The sequence below is a fragment of the Pinus tabuliformis genome, chromosome 9 (genome assembly GCF_031772625.1).
Source record: "Pinus tabuliformis cultivar Carrire ecotype Pingquan chromosome 9, CPIR1, whole genome shotgun sequence".
Lineage (NCBI taxonomy): Eukaryota > Viridiplantae > Streptophyta > Pinopsida > Pinales > Pinaceae > Pinus > Pinus tabuliformis.
This window is the reverse complement of record NC_142307.1, coordinates 1,360,269,809-1,360,293,177: the sequence shown is the minus strand read 5'-3', so window position 1 is coordinate 1,360,293,177 and position 23,369 is coordinate 1,360,269,809.

The following is a 23,369-nucleotide window of genomic DNA, read 5'->3' as shown; positions in this document are numbered from 1 at the left end:
AAATGTATTATTAATAAGTTGTGTTATGTTATATATAGATTCCATTGTTAAAGCACTTCAAGAGCATCACAATTAGTAATTAAGTGAAAGGAAAAAGTTGTACAAGCATCAAAAGAAGTGTTATGATATAATGATATTCCAAATAAATATATAGGTTTGATAATTGATGGTATGGACTAGAAGAAAACACTTCTACCACGTTTTATCCATACACCAAAAAATTTACAAGAGGGGAAGTTTATTTAGTTCCACTTGGTTGATTATATGGCCTTTAATGGGAAAATGTGTCCAAGGGTTTACTTCATAGCCTCCAAATATTTATAATGATGAAAATATGAGCATAACCATAATTAATCAAGTGCTCATTTGGTAATATTCCTCAAGTGTTATCGAATTATTTTCAAGAGTCCCCTTTGCGCTCTGCAACTTCTATTGAGAGTACAGAGCCTGAGATCCACTTTTTTTGCGAGCCGAGCCAGTGGGCGCGCCCGCACTTTGCTCCCTCTTAGCCTGCGGGGGAGTCTGCGGAAGGATCTGTATGGGGCTTGCGAGGGTGCCAGCGGAGGGTCCCGACCTATGCTTGCGGGGATCCGCCGAGGGGTTTTGTTTCAGGCTGCGACCACCCTGGCTGGAGCTTTGGCTCTACATGGAGGAGACACCTCCTTCCCCATCATCCATAGCAAAGGCCTTCAAATCCTTGTTGGCCTCCCTTCCCAAGAAGAAATGCATGAAAGCAGTGAAGTTTGTGAAGAGGCTGGAAAATATCCCAGAGATCACCCTACCGCCAGAAGGACCGATCCAAGTCGCTCTCTCTCTGGAAAATCGGGCCCTGGTTGGGCAGTTTACAGGACTTTGGCCTTCCCCGAGGATGACCGAGAACTGGGTAGCTAGGAACTGGGCACCTCTGATACAAAACAAGGTAACCTCTTACTTCATCGGGAGAGGATATTTTTTGTTTGAATTCTATGCAAAAGAAGACAAAGATCTCATATTCAAGAATGGCCCCTACTTCATGGGCCCCCAAGGATTGTATTTAAACAAATGGATGCTAGACTTTGATCCGGCGGTGGATGTGCCGACAATGGTCCCGGTGTGGGTGAGACTCCCCAATCTCCCAGTTCATTGCTGGAACTGGGACTCTCTGAAGCACATCGGAAATACCCTTGGAAAATTTATAGACAAGGCCAACAGTAAGGACCAGTACGACTGTGCCAGAATCTGTGTGGAGGTAGACCTGGAGGTCGGATTACCGGAAGCCATCAAGATAGTTGTAGGTCCCTGGGTTCATATACAGAAACTGGATTACGAGCAGCTGCCATTCAAATGCCGGAAGTGCCATGTCTACGGGCATTTTGCAAGAGACTGTCCGTCCAAAGGGGTGGAAGAAAAAGGAAAGGAAGAAGGATGGAATCAGGCAAAGCGCTCCAAACCCTTTCACAGGAAGAATGCAAATGGAAACCCCAAGGCCCCTCAAGCGGGCCCTGCTCAAAAACATTCCATGGAAAGCCAAGGGAATAAGTTCGAGATTCTTGGATCTGAAATCATGAACACTCAGGAGACAGAAATCGCCAAGGAAGCTTCCCCCTCTGAAATCTCCCCCATTCCAGAGAAATCCAAAGGGAGGATGCCAGAAGAAGAGGAAGAAACTCAAGAGTCTGAGGAGTCGGAGGAGGAAGGGGAAATAGGAGAAACCCAGTCATCCCCCAGAAGATCTACAAGAGGACGTAAGTCTGCAAAGGAAAAAAGAGAGCATGAAACCTATAAGGACAAGCTTCAGGGCAGCCAACCAACTCTAGAGAAACTTCTAGCAAAAACCCCGAAGACGACGAGGATCCAATCCCAGAGCTCCAAGGGAGCTCAACAAGGCAAAAATAAATGATGAAGATAGTCTCCTGGAATTGTAGGGGAATGGGCACCACAGCTAAAGAAGAAGCAATGAAGAGTTTAATAAGATTAGAAGTCTCGGACATCCTCCTCATCCAGGAGACCAAATTGGAGGATACAACTTTCCTCCAAGCAAGCAAAAAGTTCTGGAATAAAAGTGGAGTGCATGCAGTCTCTGCCCGTGGAGCATCGGGAGGACTTGGATCGCTCTGGAACACAAATAAGTTCTCGCTAATATCTGAGTTTTTGAATACCCATTGGATTTTTTTTAAAATGCAGCACCTAGAATCAAAGGAGATTATTTGCCTTTTCAATGTTTATGCTCCTAACAATGCAGGTGAGAAAAGAAACTGCTGGGACTCTATCAAAAGTCTGGCAGATCTGGAAAATATGGAAAACATAATCATAGCCGGAGATCTAAATCTCACCCTCCTTTCATCAGAAAAAAGAGGTGGGAGTATAGTCAGAGATCCGGCTAGAGAATGGGCGGAAGATCTCATGCAAGATTGGGATCTGCTGGATATAAAGCCGGTTACAGGCACGTTCACATGGTCAAATAAAAGAGTTGGACCAGGTCACATTGCAGCAAGGCTTGATAGGTTCTTTGTTCAAAGCTCTTTCCTGCTTCTTGGGTTAGAGGCAAAAATGCGAATTCTCCATAGCAGTGTTTCGGACCACAAACCCATCAGCCTAGAGTTGGTGGCTCCCAAGGATCTGGGGCCCATCCCTTTCAGATTCAACTCACTATGGACCAAAGAGGCAGATTTCATGCAAAGAGTCAAAGAATGCTGGAAAGAGCCAGTCAAAGGCTCTCCCTTCTTTATTTGGGAGGAAAAATTGCGCAGAGTTAAAAGAATGCTAAAAGGATGGGTTAAGACACTGCCAAATCCTGCTGTGGATAGGAAATTAATTCAAAGTGAGCTGGAAAAACAACACCTCCTCCTAGAAACTGCCGAAATTACCAAAGAAGAGCTGGATAAAGAATCACAGCTACAGCAAAAGTTCCATAAGGCGTGTTTGGCAGAAGAAGAGTTCTGGAGACTAAAATCAAGAAGTCTATGGCTCAAAGCTGGGGACCGAAACTCTTCTTTCTTCCACAAGCAGGCTCAAGCCAGGAAATGCCGAAATTCTATATCAGAAATCAAAAAAGAAAATTGCACTTTAAAAGATTTTGACAGCATTAAAAAAGCAGCTTCAGCTCATTTTGAGAATATGTACAGTGAGGGTGTTGAATCTGGCCAAAATGACAATCTGCTAGATGTTGTTCCTAAACTCATCTCAGCGAAAATAAACCAGGTTCTGGAAGGTAAAATCACCAAAGATGAAGTCAAGGAAGCACTCTTTGCAATGGAGCCAGATAAAGCCCCGGGCCCGGATGGTTTCACGCCTAGGTTTCTTCAGATGTGTTGGCAGATAGTTGAGAAGGACCTCTTCAAAATGATCCAGAAGTCCCAAGAGTGCCAAAAAATTGGGGGCTGCACAAATTCAGCGTTCCTTGCCCTCATACCTAAAGAGAAAGGAGCAAACACATTTAATAGATTTCGACCTATATCCCTATGCAACATTGGATATAAAGTGATTACCAAGGTTATAGCTAACAGGTTGAAGAAAATCCTCCCCAAAATCATCCCGGAAAATCAAGGAGGATTTATACATGGCAGGCAGCTAGTAGATAATTTTATCTTGGTCCAAGAGGCGATCCATTCCAGTCTCCATCGAAAAGAAAAAGGTATGGTCATTAAACTTGACTTAGCAAATGCTTTTGATCGTGTAAAACATAGATTTTTGTTTGTTGTACTGCACAAGCTAGGCTTCGGTCAAACTTTCATCAAGTGGATCAAAGCATGTATCTCGGAACCCTGGATTGCACCCTTAGTAAATGGCAGAGCAGCAAATTTCTTCAAAGCTTCTAGAGGGCTGAGGCAGGGGTGCCCCCTCTCGCCCCTTCTCTTTGTGCTGCAGGCCTCTGTCCTCAGTTTCTACCTAAACAAGAAACAGCAAGATCAAGACTTAAAGGGACTATGCATTGCAAGAGGGATCAAGAGCATTAACCATGCCCTCTTCGCAGATGATACCATGTTGTTAGGGGCTGCAACTCAAATGTCTGCAAATAAATTCAAAGAAATATTGGAGGACTACTGCCAAGCATCAGGAAGTGAATTAAACAGGGGTAAGTGCCACGTTTTCTGCTGGAACATATCAGCTGCTGCGGAAAATTCCATAGCCAGGTGTCTAGGCTTTGCAGCCTCAACAACCTGGTCCTCTTTTAAGTACCTTGGGCTGCCCATATTCCATAAGAGAGCTATGAGCAAAGATTGGCTCCCCCAGATTGAAAAATTCAAGGCAAAAATGCTGGCCTGGGGATCCTCCTGGCTCAACATTGCCGGAAAGTCAGTCCTTATTAAATCAGTACTAAGCAGTCTACCACTTTTCCAATTCTCAGTTCTCTTGGTGCCAGTAGGAATCATTAAGAGGATGGAGGAGCAAATTAGAAATTTTCTCTGGAAAGGAGGCAAACAGAACGAAAAGAGAATTCCCCTGGTTAATTGGGAAATTGTCTCCAGGCCATTGCAGGAGGGAGGATTAAATTTCAGGGATTTAAGCATGCAAAACTTAGCAATGGGAGCCAAGCTGATATGGAAGATCATTGCTCCAAAGCCAGGCTGGGTGCAACGGGCGTTGTGGAGGAAGTACTTCAGAGGGAAAAGACTGAGATGCCTGGAACATCCAAAAGAGCTCAACAGGACCCCTCTCAGCGCCTTAATCATGAAAGTGGGGCCACGCATCAGAGAAAACGCACACTGGGTGCCAGGGAACGACAAACAAATCAAGCTATGGCACGATAGCATCATGGGCAGACCTCCGTTGGCGAGCGCAAATCTTGGGAACGAGCTGAAAGATTGGATGGATGCAGCTAACATTACCACGCTCTGGGACATCTCAACCTGGAGTGGAGATCGCTGGTCTGGCTGGAAGAAGATCAACGCCCCCCCTGCGCTGCAGTCGAAATTGGATGCGTTGATGGAAATGTTGCATGGGGTGGCTCCTTTGCATGCAAAACAGAAAGACTCGAGAGGCTGGGGACCAAAACACATTGGCTACACAGTGTCTCAAGGGTACTCCAAATTCATGGAGAGGCCTCACGTGCCTCCAAATCCGGCGCCCTGGATAGGTATCTGGAACTCCCCAACCATCCCAAAAATCGATTATTTTTGTTGGCTGCTATGTCATCAAAAAATCCTAACAGATGATAGACTCCAGAAGAGGGGATTCCGAGGTCCATCAAGATGCACATTGTGTAAGGAAAGCTCGGAAACTGCATTACACCTTTCACTAGAGTGCAACTATACAGGTCTGATCTGGTTCGAGCTTCTGGGAGCAGCGAAAATGCCTATCCTCCCCCAATCTGTCCAGGACTTGTTTGCTGGGTGGCTGGCCAGGTACCCAGGCCCAATCCCAAAAAATAAAATTGTCAAAGTAGCATGGAACGCACTGCCAAAATTTATCAGTTGGCAGATCTGGCTGGAGAGGAACAGAAGAATTTTTAGAGGCAAGGAACAACACTATAAACTTGTAGCTAATACAGTGAAAGGTCAACTAAATGAATGGCTAAGAGACAAGTGTGATGACTCAAACTTAAATCAGCAAGACATAGAGTTTGGAGCAGCCCTCAACCTCACTTTCCAAAATTCGCCAGCCACATATATAAATCTCAAAGATTGGAAAATAAGGAAAACTGAAGAGGAATTTAAATCTTGGCTGTCCAAGCAATCAATCCCCACCCTCTTCTTTGATGGGGCAGCCAAGGGGAATCCAGGAAGGGCTGGGGCGGGAGGTCTCATTATAAACCCAGCAGGGACTACTACACATAGATTTGCATGGGGACTGGGCCACTCCACAAGCATTCAAGCTGAAGTCATGGCGTTGTTCCAAGGGATTAAAATACTAAGTGGGCTGGGACACAAAGAAGCTGTTGTTTTTGGAGATTCCCAGGTCATCATCAATGCAATGGCGAACAACACAAAACCAGCAGATCTACGACTTGCAAGGGCAATTGCTAGAATTAAAGATATGATAAAGCTCCTAAATCTAAAATTCTTTCATATCCTGAGAAGCAACAACAAAGAAGCAGACATAGAGGCAAACAAGGCAGCTCAGCTAGGTGCCAGAACTTTACTCAGAGACAACGAAATCTCCTGGGATCCAATCCCCTAATTTTCTATGTTTTTCTGTTTTCTGGTAAACCAGTTTGTATGCATTCATAAGCTTGGGAAATCAGCAGCAAGAAAGCAAGTGAAAAATTGTAAAAACAGGCATTTTATAAGCCTGTGCGCCATGACTCGATGGTTGGAGAGAGGCCAAGAAATTAGTTCCATCCTTTGTAACCAGCATTATGGATTTCGCCAAACACTTAATGAAATCCCATAACCGTTCCTGTAAAAAAAAAATATTCCTCAAGTGTTGTATCTACAATCAGACAAGACTAGTTGTAAAAATAAAAATCAAATTGTGTTTGGATATATCTAAGGATGCTTGTTGAATTGAGAATTTTCCAAAATTTAAAAGTTGGTTTCCTTCTTGTTGGACACACCCATGACCATATTGATTAGATGTTTGTATAAATTAATGTGTAGATTCTAAATTGTTCATGAAATTTTATGAATCAGAAGACTAGAAGCTACTTTACTGATTTGCGGAAATAAATTCACGATTGGGAACACAAATCATTAACACACATCAAGATTTAAAACACATACACAAAGATTTATCTAAGGGAAAGAAATTGCTAAAAACCCCTTACTATCTATGCTGAATTAATCAAATAATTTGGATGAATACAATATGCTTGCTCAAGCTTGAGCATAACTTGCACCTGTATCTTCTATCCTATGCTTGACTGACTGAACTTGGCCCATACTTAGCCAAAAATTTAAACCTCTAAGCCCCTATTTCCTTGCGTTTTTCTGTTGGGAATTAGGCCCCTATTAATTAGGACAATTCCTCAATTTGGATTTTTCAATTCCTATAGGTCCTTTGACTTCATGCATGACCTGTACAACTTGGAATAGTTTACAACTGATAATACACTACCCTTGAACTCCAATAAAAACTGGGTAACTCGATTATCTACATTCATGAGTTAATTTAGGTTGATTGATCAGTTAACTGGATGATTACTTAGTGTGAAAAAAGTTAGACACCCTTGACTGAACCTTCACTAGTTCTACTAACAATGAGAACTAGTTACACCGACAATAACTCAAATTAACTGAAATATATTTATACAAATTAGAAATCAGTCATGTAGAACTGAACTCAAGTGTATACAACTTAAATTTACTAAGTTAACTAAGTGATAAGAGCCATGTAACCTTAGTTAACTGCCTCCAAGTATTATGCTAAAATTGAAATTGAAATTTCTCCTAATTTAATCAAGGAAAAATTAAATTAGGAATTTCTTGTTGCGTTTTCAACACTCCCTCTCAACAAGAAAGGGATTATCGGATACCCCAATCCTAATTATATGGAACTCAAATTTTCCTCTTGAAAAATCCTTTGTCAAAATATTTTCATCTTGTTCCTCTATCGGAATGTGTTGCAACAACATAATCTACCTCTGCACAAAATCTCATAGATGGTGATACCAGATTTCAATATGCTTGGATCGATCATGAAATACCAGATTCTTAGAGACTTTGATACAACTAGGATTGTCACAGTAAGTCATTGTAGGATCCATCTTCTAACGAAATAACCCAACAATAATATTTCTCATCGAGATAGCCTCAATTTTTGCTTGACTTGTAGTCGTGTACTCTACTTCTGCTAAGATGAGTGCCATAGATATTGGCCTCCTGTTCTACCAAGAAACTGTTGTTAAACCAACACTAAAAATTCCTCCTGAAGTGTTCTTCCAGTCTGATGGACTCCCTACCAAATTTGAATCTATGTAGCATTGAAGCTTCACTCCCTTTGTCTGTCTATATCAAAGACCAAATTGAGTAGTGCCTTTGAGGTATCTCAACACATGCTTTGTTGCCCTCCAATATAGTTTGGTTGGATTAACCATGGCTTGCCTAAGTTGTTTAACTACATAACACATGTTCATTCATGTGTTCACAAAATACATAATTGAACCCACAAGCTACCTGTAAATGGTAGTCTCCACTTCCTCACCTGAAGTGGCATCCTCTTTCCTTTAGTTTCCTACTAGAGGAGTGTCCATGGGTTTTCTGATCTCCATGCAAAACTTCTTCAGTATCTCATTGGTATACTTTTCCTGAGAGATAAAAAGTTCCCCATCTCCTTTCCATACTTCCAAACTGAGGAAATAATGCACGAGTCTCATGTCCATCATCTCAAACTCTTTCCTTCATCTTAACTGAAATAGATTGCTACAAATTAGAAATCAATCATGTAGAACTGAACTGAAGGGTATCCAACTCAAAATTACTAAGTTAACTGAGTGACAAGAGCCATGCCACCTTATTTAACTACCTCCAAGTATTATGCTAAAATTGAAATTGAAATTTCTCCTAATTTAATCAAGGAAAAATTAAATTAGGAATTTCTTGTTGCATTTTCAACACTCCCTCTCAGCAAGAAAGTGATTATCGGATACCCCAATCCTACTTCTATGGAACTCAAATTTGCCTCTTGACAAAGCCTTTGTAAAAATATTTTCATCGTGTTCCTCTATTAGAATGTGTTGCAACAACATAATATGCCTCTACACACAATCTCATAGATGGTGATAGCGGATTTCGATATGCTTGGATCGATCATGAAATAATGGATTCTCAAAGAGTTTGATACAACTATAATTGTCACAGTAAATCATTGTAGGATCCATGTTTTGACCAAATAACCCAACAATAATATTTCTCATCAAGATAGCCTCACCTGTAGCTTGACTTACAGCCAAGTACTCTGTTTTTGTTCAGATGAGTGTCATAGATCTTTGCTTCCCATTGTACCAAGAAACTGTTGTTGAACAAACAATGAAAATTCCTCCTAAAGTGCTCTTCCTGTCTGATGGACTCCCCACCAAATCTACATCTATGAAGCCTTACATCTTCACTCCCTTTTTCCGTTTGTACCAAAGACCAAACAAAGTAGTGCCCCTAAGTTATCCCAACACATGCTTTCTTTCCTTACAATACAATTTGGTTGTCTTAACCATGGCTTGACTAAGTTGGTTAACTTCATAACACATGTTCATTCGTGTGTTCACAAAATAAATAAGTGAACCCACAAGATTCCTATAAATGGTAGCCTCCACTTCCTCACCTGAAGTGACATCCTCTTACCTCTAGTTTCCTGCTAGAGAAATTGTCCATGGGTTTGTTGATATCCATGTGAAACTTATTTAGTATCTTGTTGGCATACTTTCCCTTAGAGATAAAAATTTACCCTTCTCCTTTCCATACTTCCAAACCGAGGAAATAATGCATGGTTCCCACATCCCAGTAAGGATCAAGTCATCGACATATAACACAATAATCAATAGTTTACCTTCTACCACAATGTGATAAAGGTTTTCATCTACTTCACTTTTTATGAAGCCCAAACCGGTGAGATAGCTAACCTAGTATACCAAGCATGGGGTGCCTCCTTGTGTCCATACAACACTTTCTTGAGTTTGCACACATGTGACTCTCTGTAGAAAGTCTCAAACCCCTTTGGATACTCAATATACATCTATTCCTCAATAACTCCATTGAGGAATGTTGTCTTCACATCCATATGGTGGATCTTCCACCCCATATGTGCTGACAATGCTAGAATTGACTTGATCGATGAGGACCTTTCTACAGGAGAAAATGTCTCCTCATAATCAATTCCCTCCACATGACAGTACTGCTTGGCCACAAATCTAGCCTTGTGTTCCTCTATGCTCCCTTCTGTTGCATGATTTATCTTTTAAATCCATCTCAAACCAACCACTGATTTGTCTGTTGGTCTTGGGACCACTTCCAAAACATTGTTTTTGATAATGGAATCATATCCTTATACCATAACATCAACCCACACTAGTTGTTGAAATACTTCCTCAAATGAGGATGATTCTATCTCAACTAGCTCACTCATCATAGCCATGTACCCAATGTACCGATCTGGTGACCTCCTTTATCTGCGCTATGATGTGGGTGCTCCCACATTCTCTCTAACATCCTTCAATAATATATTAGCTTCCCTGGTATGCTTCCTTCCTTCTTTGCATGTCTCTGGTTAAGTGGATGTCTCCACTCTCTCCTCCTTTACTTGTGGTTGCTCCACAACTTCCTCAGGTTTTTCCTTTGGAGCCAAAAGCTCTTGATCAGGCTGCAACTGAAGCTCCCTCTCAAGAGAACACCTCATTGCCTTCTCCTCATCAAATTTCACATCCCATCTGACCACTGTCATCCTAAGGGATGGAAAGTACACCTGATAGTTATGAGGCGTATCAGTGTACCCCACAAAGATGCCCAACTTTGTTATCAACTCCAACTTTTTCCTTACTTCCTTGGAAACATCACATTAAACTAAAGATCCAAATATCCTAAAATGTGACACATCTGGTTTCTTCCCTAAAAAAATACTTCCTTTGGTGTACTCATGCCAAGAGTCCTACAAGGACTTCTGTTATGCAAATAGATCGTTGTGTTGCATGCTTCAACCCACAAGTGTAGAAGTAGGCTTTGGGCATGCAACATCGCCTGTGCTTCTCCCACAATAATTTTTTTCTTCCTCTCAATGACCCCATTTTGTTGTGGGTTATGAGGTGTTTTCAACTCCTATCAAATGCCTTCCTTTACATAGAAATTTTTAAACTCATTTAAAACATACTCACCACCATTATCACTCCTAAGATCCTTCACTTTCCTGTCAGTCTCTTTCTCAACAAGTGATTTAAACTCAACAAATTTGGAGAATGTCTAGACTTTCTTCTACATGATGTAGATCCAACACTTTCGTGAGAAATCATCTACAAATATAACATAATACCTATGTTTGGCAGTGGAGGCTATCGAAAAAGGTCCACATACATTACAGTGGATCCTTTCAAGGATTGCATGCACCCTATTGTCCCAATCATTGAAGGTGGGCTTTGTGTACTTCCCCAAGGTACATCCTTTGCATATATCCTATTACTCTAGTTCTCCATTGGGAAGGCCTATAGAAATATGTTGCATGACCTTCAAAGAACCATGATGCAAATTACCAAGTCTTCTATGCCATAATTCGCCTACATCTCAGCGATGCACCTTCTATGCTTTTGTTCTCAATGTTGCATAGTCTTCCACATCTAATTTGTAGAGGTTCTTCTCTTTAACCCTGATTTTTTTCACTTTTCCTGTGGTGACGTGTCTCATGAAAGCCTTCCTTTTGCAGAATATTACATCGTAGGCACGATCTTCCAACATGGCGATGGAAAACAGATTCTTCTTTAGACCCGATACATACATCACATCCTTGAGCCTAAGCGGGGAGCTAGAGTCCCTCTGAAAAGTAACTATATCTATTTCGGACGTGTTATACCTTCCATCATCTCCCATCTCGATGTTCATCTGGAGATCCTTCTCCTCCAAGTCATTGAAAAAATATTTGTTGCTCGTCATGTAGAATGAGGCACCGTTGTCGAGATGCCACTCACTACCCATTATTGTGCTTTTCATGCATGTAATGAGGGTAAAATCAAGTTCTAATTTTGAATCCAATGCTTCACCCATTTCTCCTACTACGGTATTCTTGCTTGCCTTCTTGTGTGTACATTTCATGGCATAATGTTCCAGTTCATGATAGTGAAAGCACTTGATTTTGGACAAGTCTTTATTCTTTCCTCCTTGACTAGATTCTGCTTTGTATCAGGATTTCTTCCCTTTCCATTTCTTTTTCTTTCCATCTAAGGCACATTTCTCCTCATCCTCGACCTTGGATGAAGTCTTATCTCTGTTGCTCCACCTTATTTCTTCCTGCACTAGGTCATACCATAACCAACCCTAGCTTATTAGTTTCTCTCTACCATTTACCGAATCTTGATAACTATGTCAACTCTTGGGAAGGCCCAAAAGGGACAGAGCTACCAGATCTTCTTTAGGAATAGTAACACTGACCCCTCCAAGTTCATCACAACATTGTGTAAACTTGCTTAGGTACTGCAGAATTGTTTCATTCTTTTGCAACTTGATACTTTGAAGCTTGTCCTTTAGTGCCAGCTTCCCGTGGTCACTATTGTTATCAAACAACTTAGTCAGTGCTTTCCACATCATGAACAAAGCCTCTTTCCCATGGATATTTTAGACAATATGATCTCGAACTCCCTCCAATATGATCCTCCTCGCTTTAGCCACATCCTTCTTCCACTGAGAAAGATCCTAGGCATCAAATGTTGGGGGTTTTTCTACATCTATGTTGATGTATTCTAGTAGCCCATTATCATCCAATACTGCCTCCATTCAGATCTTCCATGCCACAAAATTTGTGGTCTCTTCCAAAACATGCTCGAGCCTGAGTCCATTGAAATCCATCTTCTTAGTCCTAGAGAAAAACTTTAACATTGATCTTCAAATTCAAACCTCCTGTAATGACAAATTTGAGTTATCTTCTCTACTGTGAATCTAGCCCTAATACCATGTAGAAATTAATCTATAGATTCTAAACTACTCATGAAATTTTCTAAATCACAAGACTAGAAGTTACTCTATTGATTTGCCGAAGTAAATTCATGATCAAGAAAACAAATCATTAACATGCATCAAGATTAACACATATACACAAATATCTAGGGGAAAAAACTGCTCAAAAACTCGTACTATATGTATTGTATTAGTCAAAGAATTTGGATGAATACAATATGCTTTCTCAAGCTTGAGCACAACATGCGCCAGTTTCTTCTATCCTTTCTAACCGACTGACCTTGGCCAATACTTAGCCAAAATTTTGAGCCTCCAAGCCCTTATTCCTTACGTGTTTCCCTTAGGAATTAGGCCCCTATTAATTAGGAAAATTCCTCAATTTGGATTGCGCAATTCCTATAGGACCTTCCCTGACTACATGCATGACCTGCAACTTGGAATAGTTTACAACTAATAGTACAATGCACTTGAACTCTAATCTCAACTGGGTAAATCTAATTCTTCGCATGCATGGCTTAATTTAGATTGATTGATCAATTAACTAGATGATTAGTTAATGTGAAAAAATTACACACCCTTGACTGAACCGCCACTAGTTATACTAACAGTGAGAACTAGTTACACTGACAATAACTCAATTTAATTGAAATAGATTGCTACAAATTAGAAATCAATCATGTACAACTGAACTCAAGTGTCTCCAATTCGAATTTACTGATTTAATAGAGTGACAAGAGCCAAGCAACCTCAATTAAGTACCTCCAAGTATTCTGCTAAAATTGAAATTGAAATTTCTCCTAATTTAATTAAGGCAAAATTAAATTTGAAATTTCTTGTTGCATTTTCAACAATGTTCAGTTTTTTTTAGTAACATTGAGGAGGAAGAATGTTGGGAGCCTACCATCATTAATTGAATGTATTAATAAATCGTACATTCGAGAGCCTATTTTTCACATATTGGAAGAAACAATTGACATGAAAAGATTTATTCTAAGATCACATGGTGAAAAAATGTATTGAACAACTTATGACATTAGCTTCTAACATCAATTTGTATCAAAATAATTAATGGGAAACATGGGGCAAGAAGTATCCAGCTACTACTTAATAATGAATTTTATCGAGTTTAGCATGTTCGAAGTTATTTCCATATCATCCAATATTTGCATCAAATTTATTGTTATTACAATCAGTGGTTGATATTCACAATGCTTGAAGGCATAAGAGAGATGTGAATTATTTTGAATGCTTGGAAGAAATTAAAAATATAATAAAGATACATATGAGTACTTTGATGTTGTTGATTAAGTTTTGTGGGAGGATTCTTTCAATGATCAAAGTGACATAATTTCACGACCAAAAAATGGAAATACAATTTTGAAGAATCCATTTATTTAGCCATAAAAAATGCAAAATGAATATGAGGAAAGAAACATTGTTGAATAATAACAATATCAAGCTATGTTTGAGTTTTTACAGGTATAGGAAAGAGGAATGTATATTGGTTCTAAAAAATCATGTGCACAACATGAAGCCATGGAAGACCTTTACAAGGGTTTTGTACAAGATTTTAAGGAGGGTTGAATGATTGTAGTGTTAGCATATGGATATCCACATCATTATCCATTATAGGTTTCCAAGGTTATGAAGTCCATTAAAGAAAATGAATATGTTACAACAATTGAAATACATTGGTATGCCACAGATACACACACACTCAGTGGCGTTTACAAGCCAAAGATGATAGTTGATAAAAAAATTAGTAGAAAGAGTCAAAATATAAATCATCGCCACACTGGCCTCTTATAATTGGAGGATGTTGACATACTTGTTTGTGAATTTAATTTAACAAAGGGAGGAACTCTTCACTTTAGGAACACAAATATTATCACGAGGTTGCTACCACAAGAAAGAGTGGAAAGATGGGAGTATGTTGAACCCAGTCATAGATCTACAAATATTTTTACATCTATAATGTTTGACATAAATGTAGACTTGGATCGGGCACTGGTTGATAACAAAGAAGAATATGGGCCATTGAAATATTCATCCAGTCATTCATCTGAAGATGATGTATATTTTGATGGTGTGTCAAAATATATGAGTGATATTAATAATTGTCTAAAATATTTTATGTAATTTTTATCATTATTATGTTTGTGTGGTAACTTGAAATAAATGTTTTAACTTGCATATGACCTTGTTAGAAAATCAGAAAGGCAGAAATATTTTCTTATGTTGATAATTACTTGTGTTATTCTTGTATTCTTATTATCTTATTTATGTTATTATTTTATCTTATTTTCATCAAGAAACCATCAAATCAAAACATGAAGATGAACAACACCAAATGTATACACTCAGCTAGGGATAAAACCCCTATCTAGGTAAAAACCCAGTCAAACTCTTCCACTAATCAAATTGAGATATACCAAGACCTTAGACCTGACCAAAAGGCTTTCCTCCTCCACGAAGTAATCCTTTCAATATGATTCAAAAAACTTCAATAGTCTCTTCTAGTCTAGCAACTACAGGCCAACAACAAGCCAAAATTTTGACCCCACAACTCTAGAATTTTGGCCCAACTACAATACTACAATTTTGTCCCTTCCAACAACCCAAAAACTTCACATGTGTGATCCAAAGAGAGAGAAATTCGACTTCTTATGCTTGACAAATAATTCCTTCTCCTTTTCTAGGATTCCCTTCCTCTTCCTTGACTTTCACACCCTTTTTTGCCTTCAGCAACTGCATATTGAACTTATTGCAAATATGTTCCAAATGAGTCGAGTTGTTTCCCTTTTATAGTGGTTTATGCCTCTCTAATTAGGTCGACTTGGTGGAGAGGGCCTAAATGACCTATTTTACATAAAAATAAATGTATTTCTTGATTGACAAATCCCAAGAAGGGTCTTTTACATTATTACATGGACAAGGACACTTGACATAAACCCTAGAAGCCTACAATGGAGGCTTTGACCTAAAAACATTGACCCAAGCATGAAACCCATGCTTTAATAAGTCAATTTATTTTATAATAAAATTATTTTTTCTTTCTTTTAACAAATACATTACATCATGACTCAAATACAATTATGAAGACCGACACTAGTTTCAACACTCCTTTTTAACTAGGAAGTTATTCATAATTACATATATATACATAGATACATGGAAGATATCAAAGTGATATACTCTATGAAGGGTCACAACACACGTAGTGCTATAGATTAGATAATTGACCAAGGTACTCTAATGAGGTGGGACTAAGGTGTACTCAAGATTTAGACACTTTAGGTACCATTGAGATTTTAAGCTCTAACACCAACCTAGGGATCTAGGTTTGTATCCAAGGTCAAATTTCCATGACCAACGCCACCCTCCCTACTTCGGGATCTAGACATCAACACATAGGTCGACCATATTTCCTCCTAATCATGTTGTTTCCAAAATATTCTTCATTTATCCTTATCAATTAAATCATATATATATCCACCATTCCAAGCATTGCTTCACACGTTCAATCCTTTTATGGAGAGATGTTGCACAATCATAACCCCAATCAGTAATAAACCTTTAAAGATATATACAAGTAAAGACAAACCTTCAAGGTCCTCAATTATTTTGATGCTACGCATATCATCATCAAGTTATCCAAGTACGACTTGTCAAAAGCTTTCTTCTTCTTTTACTTCTTCAGTAGAACCAAATACAACCTCAATACTTCTCAAATATTTTGCAACTTCTTGAATTCGTGAACATCTATCTATAGTACTTTCATTCGTCAATTTCATTCTTTCTTCAAGTTATTCATTATGATTGTCATAATATGCCCTCCCTCTCAACTGGGGAGATATATCGTTTCTTCTAACCATTCTCCCTCTCAACTTAAGGAGATCAACAACTTCCTTCTTTTATAATATCAGAGAAACTTCATCCTTTCAAGTCTTCATTTCTTTCTCATGGAATCAAGGTCAAATTTGATTATCATCATTCTTATAGCTTCCTTCATCATGCTCATCATTATGAACATCTTGAATATTATGTACCTGCAAAACTTTAATAGCAATTACAACGAAATACAAACATAGAGAAGTATGAAGTCAACCATATCAAAATCATGTCATTATAATGGAAGCATAAAAAACATTCAATCTTTAGACATCAAATACCTAAACCTAGATATGTTCATAATTAGCAAGGTTCACATCTTTTTACGTACTAGACTTCACCTTATTTCTATGGTTTTTCATAAACCCTAAACTCCATCTTCGAGACACAAAGCCTTAGATTCAATCAAATAACAATCCAATCATAGTGCTATACATCTATGGTTTCAAAAATGCTATTAGAATTACATGTCATACTCCACTAGGGTTTGTTGCAAACCATAAATTTTATCATCAAAGCTAAATCATATCAATAATTGAAAACAATACCAACATGTCCTAGAATATAAATCTCTACTAGGGTTTTGTTATAAACCCTATATTTCACAAACTAAAACATGAGTATCAACAATTAAGTTAGCATACTCGCATATGCATATCTAGGATGCACTAGAATTTCACATCAATATCTACTAGGTAAACCCAAGATCAATACATCAAACAATTTTGACCAGGCTAGGGTTTCGATCAAACAAAAGAATATACACCTAGGGTTTCATTCGTAGGATCTTATTATAACTATTACAAGGGTTTTTATCCTAAAGATCTAGAGTTTCATTTAGAAATTGACAAAAAACCCTAAAGGATTAGAGTTTTTACCATAACATTATCAAAACCCTAAACTTCAAAAGAATATGATTTCTATACTTTATCAAAAACCCCTAAGTAGACTAGGGTTTCATTATTTCACATTGGAATACCCTTAGAAATAAGAGGCTATGGTTTTACAGTGAACCCTAAGGGTTAAGGTATCATAAGAATGATAAAATGATAAGAGACAGTGTAACGAGGGTAGATTCAATCTAATGATTAATCACCCTAAAAAAAATATTTAAGATTCAAAACCCTAGACATAATAATGTTAGTAATGTAAAGCAAATTTCAAAAGAGAATGATCATACCTTTTGTATGGAGAGAACCTTGTAATAAAATTTTAGCCTCAAACATATCTTGAGTTTTTCTTTAACAAACCTTGTAGGACATCAATTCTTGAAGGGCTTCCTTTGCAAAAAAACTTATTTCATGATTCAAGTATTTACTTTGAAGTCTCCTCCACAACCTTTGTGTATTCTGCAAGCTTTCCTAACCAAGGAAAAATATAAAGAAAATGTTATTAGTATAAAATACAAGTAAATCTTGATATAAGGAGGAAATCAAACATCAAAGATTAAAAAAAAGAACAATATACTTATATTTTGGTAAAATGGTGAAGGCTCCCTTTTAATCTAGACTTTCTAATGGATACCTACAACTTATAAAAACAACTTCAAGAGTTTCTAACAAGACATTTAGAGCTAAGAATCCTAAAAATCAAAACATAAATCATTACAAAACTTAGAATAGTAGATTTACAAGGATATGAGAGAGAAGACTTAATGGTATAAGTCTTTGATTTCAGATTTTCCACTCTCTTTCTTTTTAGGTGGAGCTTCATTGATAACATTTACATGTTCTCTTTCTCTCTTCGTATTCCTTGGCTTCTCAAGACATTGACTTTTGTAGTGTCTCATTTTATGGCAATTGTAGCACTCAATATTTGATAGATCAACCTTCTTCTTTGGTCCTTTGAACTTCTTGTATGTTCCCTTGTTTTTGTGATGAGTAGAGTAGGAATTAGAAGTGTTGTTTTTTCATCCTCCTTTTTTTCACTAACTAACGAGCTGTGGACATCTTCTTGGCTGCATGCATTCCACATTTGTTCAAATGTTGGAGTACCTTTCCAACTGATAATTCTTGATGCAAAAGAGCTCCAAGATTTTGGTATACCTAGAATTGCAACAATCACAAGTCCTTTCTCTAGTATAACTTCATTTGTAGCTTGGATTTCATATATTATTCTATAGATCCTTACAAAATATGATTAAACAACATCATGTTTTGTCATCTTTACTATTCTTAGTTCATTCTTGAGATTAGCTATTTAACCAATGTTCTTGATGGTAAATAACTTGGAGAGGGCTTCATACATTTCTTGAGCGGAATCTATATTGGATATGTATGGGATTAGATTGTACTTTACTCCATCTACTATTTGATTCATGGCCAAGATGTCAATTTCCCTGAATTTCTCCTTCCTTGCATCATATGTACATTTCTTAATTTTTCCTTGAACAAGATCCAAAATTGTATGCTTAGTGAGAATAATATCTATCCTCTTCTTCCATGCCTTGTAGTTGGAGGATCCTTCTAGCTTGTTTTTTTGTCTTCATTGAGGTTGACATAGTCTCTATAGGTAGTAGGTTTATCTTCTTATATGATATTTTTCTTAATGACATTCTTTTGTTTTTTTTTCTTCCTTAACCCTTCCTTCAATTCACCTTTAAGTTTCCTTTTTCCTTCCTTCTTCACCTTAGCTCTGATACCATGTTAGAAAATCAGAAAGGCAGAAATATTTTCGTATGTTGATAATTACTTGTGTTATTTTTGTATTTTTATTATCTTATTTATGTTATTCTTTTATCTTATTTTGATCAAGAAATCATCAAATAAAAACATGAATATCAACGACACCAAATGTAGGCACTGAGCCAAGGCTAAAACCTCTCTCTAGGGGAAAACCCAGTTAAACTCTTCCACTAGTGAGATATACCAATACCTTATACTTGACCAAAATACCTTCCTCCTCCACCAAGTTATCCCTTCAATATGATTCAACAAACTTCAATATTCTCTTCTAGTCCAGTAACTACAACCCAACAACAATCCAGAATTGCAACCCAACTACTCCAAAATTTCAACCCAACAACTCCATAATTTCAGCCCAACTACAATACTACAATTTTGGCCCTTCTAGTAACCCAACATCTTTGCACGTGTGACATAAAGAGAGGGAAGACTTGAATTCTTATGCTTGAAAAATACTTCCTTCTCCTTTTTTAGGATTTCCTTCCTCTTCCTTGAATTTCACACCCTTTTTTTCCTTCAACAATTGCAAATCAAACTTATTGTTAAAATGTTCCAAATGCGTTGAGTGATACCCTTTTATAGTGTTTTTTTCCTCTCTAATTAGGTCTACTTGTCTAGGTTGAGGGCGACTTGGTGGAGGAGGCCTAAATGACCTATTTTACATATAAATAAATTTCTTGATTGATTGAAAAATCCCAATAAGTGTCTTTTACATTATGACATGAACAAGGACACTTGACATAAACCCTAGAAACCTACAAATGGAGGCTTTGACCTAAAAACATTGACCTGAGCATGAAACCCATGCTTTAATAGGTCAATTTATTTTATAATAAAATTCATTTTTCTTTCTTTTGATAAATACATTACATCATGACTCAAATACAATTATGAAGACCGACACTAGTTACATTTTTCAACAAACCTTAAACAAAGTTATGAGTGATTTCTATGTTTGTTGGATTATATGTTTTAATTATGAATAATTAATTTGTTTTGAATATCCATAACATGACAACAACTTTGATAAATAATTTATGTTTCATTCAATGTAATTATTATTGAGATTTTGAATAAAAGTAAAAAAAAAATAGGAGTCAATGTTGAATTTTAAAATTATACGCCAATATTGTCATGTCATTATGTATTGTTTTAATTTTGTAGACCATAGTTAAAAAGATGTTGCAATTTTAATGTTCCTTTAAAAAGCGGATGCTTCAATTTGATGCTTGATTTTTAAGTTTTGGTTGCAATGGGTCAAGTTGTCTTAGGCTAAGATTTAAAACGACTTATATTTTTAGCCTCAACAAAAAAAATGTTCTATGTAGAATGACTCTTTGTTTTAGGTGTTTATTTTTAAGGTCTTTTTTTTAAGTCATGATATTTTATCTATAATGTCATTGTTGAAAAATGTTGAAATTTTAGGGCTTTTGGTATCTGTGATATTTGATTTTAATTCCACAATTTAAAATTTTCATAATTTTAAGGTTCTTTAGAATCATGTTATTTTATCTTCAATGTCATGATTGAAAATTGCTAAAATTTCAAAGTTTCCATAATCATGATTATGGTTTTTAATGTCATGACTAAAATTTTTTGGAATTTCAATCTTGAAAAAAAGAGTGATGTAACATCGCCACCTTTCGATTTTGTAGTGTTTTTCATGATTTATGCACAAAAATATGGCTCCTTTGGGATAGATTTCTCATTTTGAGGTTACAATTCTTATTAAGTTGGTAAATATGTTTGTATCTCATGTGGAAGAGCTAGAAAATATGAAGGAACCAAGTCTTCAAGATTTCCCATTATTATGGGAATTTGAGAATGCATTTTGAGAAATACCAAGTTTGTCACTAAAGGGGGATATAGATTTATCAATTGATTTAATGTCTAGAATTGTTTTAGCATCAATGACTCCTTATAAAATGAGTAAACTAGAGTTAAAACAATTACAAATGTAATTAGAAGAATTTTTGAAAAAATGGTACATACACCCAAGCATTTCATCAATGGGAGCATTTAATGCCCCTACACAATCCTATTATATTACATTATGTTAATAACTTACTAGCCGAATGACTGTTCTTTGTGCTTGATTTTGATAAGTATTACTAGTATATGTACGAGGTATGCATATGTTAGCTACATACCCACACCTCGCATGAACAATTAATTAACGGATAAGCTTGATTAGTGAATAAGCTATGATTAATCTTAAGCTTGGTTAATGATCAAGATTATAGTGAGCCTTAAATTTGCTTGATAGTTAAGCTTGATTAATGCTTATTTAACACTTAATCTTGACTTATAATTAATAAATTATATTTAAACATAATTATTTAATATTTAATTGATTGAATTCTAGTGAATCCATACAGTTGACTGACATGATTCAATATTAATATTTTATTTTTAATTTCTAATTTTACTATTTATTTCTTCTCGGGCTTAACAAGGTTGCTCCCTTGAATTAATTCTAGGATAACGAGGAGAATCATGAGGGGTGGGGGTAGGAGTTATTGACATTTATTACGAAGGGAGTGGGTGACATTTATTTTGAAAGGAGTGGTTGGAATTCATGGGGAGGGGAGGCTAGTAGGGGACTAGGGAGGTCAAGTGGGATTATTATTTTGTTTTTTGTTTGTTTTGGGTCATGCGAAAGGAAACAGAGGAGGGAGAAGTGAGAGGAGGGAGGAGGAAACCAAGAGGGAGAAAATTGGGACTTGGATGGTGGAGTTTATAATTGGAAGGGTGTTGGATAAGTTTCAGACACACTACGACTATGATTAGATGGGCTCAAAAGGCTAGGGAACTTATGGAGGTTTCCTGGGATAGGAAGTCAAATAGTGATCCGGATATAAAATGGAATGCAATAGATTACAGATATAACCATAAATACAAAGATGCAGTAGAAATAACACTTCATTTCATTAATATCAAATATTGAAATATGCTTACAAACATAATGGAAATAAGGCTAGCTTGGGTGATGGTAGCTTATCTCTAAGAAGAGATGTGGTGGCTACATGCCTTTGAACTGTGTTACAATGAGGCTTGAAGGCCTATTTATTATTGAGAAACAATGGAAAACCCTAAAAATAAAAAAAACCTAACCCTAGGAGATGAAACGCCAAACTATGGGCCCCATTTGGGTAAGTTAGTACATCAACTTCTCAGGGTCGTAAATTTGGCATGCAATTTGTTAGAGTCGGTCTGGTCAGCCCTCCACCAGAGATCAAAACTCTTTGTGCATTTTAATTTTAGGTGTCCCACTCCATTCACTCAGCTACATTTTGCTAGGGACATGCCATGATATGACGGAGAAAGTCATGCTAGTCATTTTCCCTCATGTCTGGCCCCTGCTGGTTCAGGTCTTGGTCCATAATCACCGAAGCTCAGGACAGTCAAGGTCTAGTCCTTTACAGGGCAAAGTCATTTTTATGATTGGGTCTAGGAAATCATCAATTTGGTCTTTGAAAACATGTCCAGAACAAGCAATGCAGGCTAGAGGGAGGCCTTACACAGCTATGGTTCAGAAAGCTTCATCATCACTTGAAGAGACTTCGACTCTTCTTCAAAACTCTGTTTTGAAGAAAAGTCAAACAAGGTCATTTATGACAAAATTTTCCAAAAATGCACAAGTTGATTTTTCAGATGCAGCCATGGTTTCCATGGCCAAATGCCCAGTCACATAGTCCCCGCAAAGAAATGTCGAAAATCCCATCATGTGAGCCAAAATTTCAAAGAAAAAATGAAAATCAGGGTGTTTTAAAGTCAATGAAAAAAGTGCAAAACACAAACATTAGAAAGTGGGTTTTCAAGGAAGAAAAAATCAAACCCATCTCTCCCAAGCCTATATATACTTTTTTTTGCCCAAATCAAAGCCATTGTTCTCTTGCAAGACTTGGAGAGACATTCCAAAGGTGAGAGAGCGAAATCGTGAGAGTTTGAGTGAAGAAGAGCTGGTTTTCAAGGAGCGCGGCGCATACACCAAGGAGTGCGGTGCACATAGAGGGCGCGGCGCACACGCAGCCTGCCTGCCATTCAGTTTTCTCAAGGGCGCAACGCACACCTAGCACGCAGCGCACTAGGTTTGGCGCGCGATGCACACAGCCAGGGGCATAAAAAATTTCCAAAACGCTTCAAATCTTGGTGAGGGCTAGCAAAGCAAGAGGTAGGCCTTGTTGACACCTCTTCTCCATCAATTTTGTCATTAATATGGTGTGTATAAGATGTTTAAATGGTACCCAAAAGCACAATGGCCAACCATGAAAAATCACCAAGAAAAACA